Source organism: Macaca mulatta, chromosome 5, assembly GCF_049350105.2.
Source record: "Macaca mulatta isolate MMU2019108-1 chromosome 5, T2T-MMU8v2.0, whole genome shotgun sequence".
NCBI classification, from domain to species: Eukaryota; Metazoa; Chordata; class Mammalia; order Primates; family Cercopithecidae; genus Macaca; species Macaca mulatta.
Genome location: NC_133410.1, coordinates 96193363 through 96199349, shown reverse-complemented (window position 1 = coordinate 96199349; position 5987 = coordinate 96193363).

Sequence of the window (5987 nt, the reverse complement as noted above, 5' to 3'; positions counted from 1 at the left end):
TGGAGTGCTGTGGCCGGATCTCGGCTCACTGCAAGCTCCGCCTCCCGGGTTCCCGCCATTCTCCTGCCTCAGCCTCCCGAGTAGCCGGGACTACAGGCGCCCGCCACCTCGCCCGGCTAGTTTTTTTTTTGTATTTTTTAGTAGAGACGGGGTTTCACCGTGTTAGCCAGGATGGTCTCGATCTCCTGACCTCGTGATCCGCCCGTCTCGGCCTCCCAAAGTGCTGGGATTACAGGCTTGAGCCACCGCGCCCGGCCTTCTCTCTTGTTTTTTATCCCTTTGCCTTTTGCTGCAATTTGTGGGAGAGCCTTTCAGTTTTGTCCTCCAACCACCATAAGTTTTTCTTTTCTGCTACTATATTTTTATTTTTTTCTCTGAACACTTGCCTTTCTCCTTTGTAAAAGGTAACCTGTTTTATTCATAATTGCTTAGTTTTTTCTTATCTGTGAGGATACAAAATAGATTTCTTCTCCCTGCATCATATGTGTTCCCTCAAGGCTGTTTTTCTGCTTATTTTTTATCTCCATCTGTCATGTGAAAAGCTCTCCCAGTAATCCAGGTGTGACAAAGCACATGACTTAAGGAAGTGAAGGTGGAGTAGATGGTGCGGCTCTGACTCAGGGGTCATGGAAGAAGTAGAAATCACAGCACAGCTTGGGAAAAACGATGCGAGTGAATGAAAGGGAGGAGCCTAGGATGACTTCTAGATTGTGGGCTTGGGCCATGGGGTACATGCTGTCGTCAGAGAGAACCGGAAAGGAAGAATTGTCTTGGGCCTGTAGGAGATACATTTTGTTTTCGTTCGATTGGTGTTTGAAGCTCTCAGGAGACACTCTAGTGGAGATGTCCAGTAGAGGGGGCTTTACAGGTGTGCTGCTCAGGAAAGGGAAAGCGGGGAGATGAAAACTGAAACCATGGATGTGTTTGAGTTCATCCAGGAAACTATGCAGAATAAAATAGAAGTAGCATAGAAGAGGCAGATCATGAGAAAAAAATGAACTGGTTATCTAAACCCCAGGTGAATTGCATGCTGAAGTTTTTTTTTTTTTTTTCTTTGAGATGGAGTCTTGCTGTGTCGCCCAGGCTGGAGTGCAGAGGCACGATCTCGGCTCACTGCAACCCCCACCTCCCTGGTTCAAGCAATTCTCCTGCTGGGATTACAGGCGTGTGCTGCCATGTGGCTATTTTTTTTGCATTTTTAGTAGAGACGGGGTTTCATCATCTTGGCCAGGATGGTCTTGATCTCCTGACATTGTGATCTGCCTGCCTGTCCCTCCAAAAGTGCTGGGATTATAGGCGTAAGCCACCATGCCCGGCCCTAATTTTTGTGTTTTTAGTAGAGATGGGGTTTCACCCACGTTGGCCAGGCTTGTTTCGAACTCCTAATCTCAAGTGATCCACCTGCCTCGGCCTCCCAAAGTGCTGGGATTACAGGCATGAACCACCACACCCGGCCTGCGTGCTGTAATTTTTTTAATGAAAAATAGTTTGGCATATAATTTTTAAAATCAGTTATTTACTTAGGTTCTTAAGAAATTCGGAACACCAGTTTGTGAGGATAAATTTCTTTTTTTCTTCTTTTTCTTTTCTTTTCTTTTGTTTTTTGAGACAGGGTCTCACTCTGTTGCCCAGGCTGAAGTGCAGTGGCGTGATCTTGGTTCACTGCAACTTCTGCCTCCTGGGTCAACTGATCCTCCCACCTCAGCCTTCCCAGTAGCTGGGACCACAGCCGTGCATCACCACACCTGGCTAATTTTCTTTTTTGTGTTTTTAGTAGAGATGCTGTTTTGCCATGTTGCCCAGGCTGGCCTTGAATTCCTGAGCTCCAGTGATCTACCTGCCTCCGCCTCCTGAAGTGCTGGGACTATAGGCGTGAGCTACCGTGCCTGGCTTGTGAGAACAAATTCCACTCGTCAGGGCAAACACAGATCGCAGGTAGCCCCCGAGCTGAGGAAAAGCTTTGAGTTTTGGTAAAATTTGTGAGTCCACAGCTTTCTGATCAATTTGGCGCTGCTCTGTAATCTCGTATTTCTCTTTTTCTGTGTTGAAGATCTCACCTTCCTGTTTCTGGGCTTCCGCAGCTGCTGCTTGTTGAAGTAAGCGTCAGTAAGATGTTTTGGGATTTTTACACTGCTGATATCGATTTTGGTTGAGGTGGCAGTGACAGATTTCTGGCGTGTTCTTTGTAGAGGATCTTGGTTGAGGACCAGAGGTTGTCGCAAGTAACAAGCCGCTAGCCAGCTGCTTCAGGAAGACCACCCTCTTGCCCCTGTGGCATCCAGTGAGGATGATCAGAATGGTCCCGGGGTGATGCTGGCTCGCAGTTTTCTCACGTGCTGACTGAAGGGTTTTTTGCCGTGGCTCAACAGCTTTCGAGGCACATCTTCAGTAGGATAACATCTAGGCATTTTGTGATGTTTCACCACCCGGTATCACTGTTCTTGTCACCACCAACTGGTTTTGTAACAGTTGCAAGAACCTTTTCCTTTTTCTTTCCAACCTTGGATTCAGCAGCTGAGTGCTTCCTCTTGTACATGGGCTTTGGAATACACAGCGGATCGGGAATACCTGCCAATTCCTCTGACCAGGACAGGATTTCAGCTGCAATGGGGCTTCTCCTTCCTGGGCTTTTTAGTCTTGAGGCTACCCCTTTGTAACTTGCCACCAGCATGAGCCTTCTTGGCTTCTGGTTTCTTCTTAGGATCTGGCTTCTCAACCTTTTCACCCACTATCTTGCAAGATGGGAAAGAGAACTCAGCATGGAAATTTAACAGTGAATGATTGGAATTTATGGAATCTTTTTATTTTCAGTTGACAAAGTGTATTAAAATTTTATGCATGAAAATGTTTTATCTAATAACAAAGAACAAACAGAAGAATGAAAAAAAATTAACAAGAATTTATTATATACTTGAAACTCTTCTAGGCATTCTATTTATATTCTTTAGTCCTTACCACAACCCTGCAAGGGAGAAAGGGGTGAGAAAGAGCAGAGCAGAGTTCTAACATCAGGAGGAGAAGAAAGTCGGGGGCGGGGGCTGGGCCAGGCTCTTATGAGGCAGGACTTACGCCATCAGTTGACAGAGCAGCAAGAATGGAGGGAGAAAATCTCCCCTTTGCTCATTGTCTGTGTCTCAGGATCTTGCTTTCCCTAGGACAGAGGTTTCCCTAACCTCTTTTCATCTTTTTATTTTATTTAGAAACACAGTCTTGATCCATGGCTCAGGCTGGAGTGCAGTGGCACCATCATAGCTCACTGCAGCTTCAAACTCGTGGCCTCAAATGATCCTCCTGCTTCGGCCTCCTGAAGAGCTGAGGTTATAGGCATGAGCCACTGTACTTAATAACCTCTTTTCATTGTAGTTCTAAGAACAGTTATCTTCTTTCCCATTCCAGTAAATGGCACAATTTTTATTCCATTGCTTAGGCCAGAAACCCAGGGAGTCATCTGTGATTCCTCTAGGTCCCTCATCTCCTCTTTGGTCCAATCTATTGGCAAGTATCATGGGCTGTACCTCCTGAATATATCCCACATGTATCAATTTCTCTCTTACCTCTATCATCCTCACCCTAGTCTCCATCATCTCTTGTTTGGAATATGGAGAATGCCTCTTAACTGACCTCCTTGCTTTCATTTTTGACTTTCCTATAGTCTGTCCTCAACAGCCACAGTGATATTTTAAAAATGGCAATCATGTTATTGCCAAAAAGATCCTGTCACTTCCCTGAGTAATGCCCTTCCCCACGGCCTACCAGGCCCTGTGCTTTCTGACACTTGCCTTGCTCTGTGACCTCATTCCTCCCACTCATCATCCAGCCCCACTGGGCTCCAGCACCATGGCCTACTTTCTGTTTCCGACATATCAGACTTGTTCCCACCTTAGGGCCTTTGTTCTTGCTTATTTTCCCCAAGATTCTCAGCCCTCACATTTTTGCAGGCCTGCCTCCTGATTATTGAGGACTTGGCTGAAATAACATCTGCTGCGGGAGGCCTCCTGGGACCTCCCTACCACCCCCAGAGAAATTGGCCTTTCCTTTTACTCAGTCATTTGCAGTGACAGCACCTTGTTTGAGTTCCTTTACAGCACTCACATCACTCTCTGCAGTTATTTATTTGCTTGCTTTTTTATTTGCCTGTGTTTCTCTGTGTTGTCTCTAGTGTTTACAATAATACCTACCCAGAGTAGCCACTCTATCAGTATTTGTTGGATAAATGATTGTATTACTTTAAAAATTGTCGAAGCCAGGTGTGGTGGCACGGCCAGGAGTCCCAGCTACTCAGGAGGCTGAGGTGGAAGGATGGATTGAGCTCAGATGTCTGAAGCTGCAGTGAGCTATGATCATGCCTCTTCACTCCAGCTTGGGCAGCAGAGTGAGACCCTGTCTCTAATAATTTTTTTAAAAAGATTGTTGCAAAGGTGCCACTTTTTTTTTTTCACCTTTGAGACAGGGTCTCACTCCAGTGCCTAGGCTGGAGTGCAGTGGTGTGATCATGGCTCACTGTAGCCTCGACTTCCTGTACTCAGGTGACTCTCCCACCTCAGCCTTCTGAGTAACTGGCATTACAGCCATGCACCACCATGCCCGGCTAATTTTTTTGTATCTTTAGTAGAGACAGTGTTTTGCCATGTTGCCCAGGATGGTCTTGAACCCCTGACTCAAGCGATTCACCCAAAGTGCTGGGATTACAGGTGTGAGTCACCACAAATGATCAAAAAGGTGCCACTTTTGAAGAGTGCTCAAGGGATTTGATTCTGCTGTTCTCTTTTATAGATTCTTTGACCCATATATTTTTTTCAGGTTTATTGAGGTGTAATTGGCTGTGACATAAACTGCACCTGCTTAAAGTGTACAATTTTGATGAGTTTTGACATGTGTCTGCACCTGTGGGACACCCTCACGTGAAGCTAATGAACATGCCATTGGCCCAAGAGTGTCCTTGTGCCCCTTGTAATCCATCCCTTCTCACTGTTCTCCCACCACCAGCCTCTAGGCAACCACTGATCTGCTTTCTGGCACTATAAATTGGTTTGCATTTTGAGAATTTTATATAGATAGAATCATTCAGTATATACTATATTTTGGTTTCTTATATTCAGCATAATTATTTTAAGATTCATCCATGTTACTGCATGTGTGTTCCTTTTTATTGCTGAGTGGGATTCTGTTGTCAGGATATATCACACTTTATTTAGCCGGGAACTTATCGATAAATATTTGGGTTGCTTCCAGTTCTCAGTGCTTACAAATAAAGCTGCCGTGAGTGTTATCTGGGCATATGCTCTCATTTCTCTGGAGTAAATACATCCAGGAGAGAAATGGCTGGCTTACAGGTGCAAGTTTAGTTGGGTACATTTTCTTTCTTTTTTTTTTTTTATGAGACGGAGTCTCGCTCTGTCGCCCATTCTGGAGTGCAGTGGTGCAATCTCGGCTCACTGGAAGCTCCACCTCCGGGGTTCACGCCATTTTCCTGCCTCAGCCTCCCGAGTAGCTGGGAATACAGGCGCCCGCCACCATGCCCGGCTAATTTTTTTGTATTTTTAGTAGAGACGGGGTTTCACCGTGTTAACCAGGATGGTCTTGATCTCCTGACCTCGTGATCTGCCCGCCTCGGCCTCCCAAAGTGCTGAGATTACAGGCGTGAGCCATCGCGCCCGGCCTGTTGGGTACATTTTCAAATCTCTGTTTTAGTTCTGAGGGAACTGGGGGCTAGGTGAAGGATCTGTAACTTACCCAAGGTGACACAGCTTTTTTTTTTCTCCTTTTTGAGACCAAGGTCTAACTCTGTCAATGGAGTGCAATGTCCCAATCACGGCTCACTGCACCTTCGACCTCCTGGGCTCAAGCAATCCTCCTATCTCAGCCTAAGGAGTAGCTAGGACTGCAGGCGCCCACAACTGCCTTAGCTAGTTTTGGCATTTTTTGCCAAAATAAGGGTTTCGCCTTATTGCCTAGGCTGGTCTCGAAATCCTGGGCTCGAGTGATCC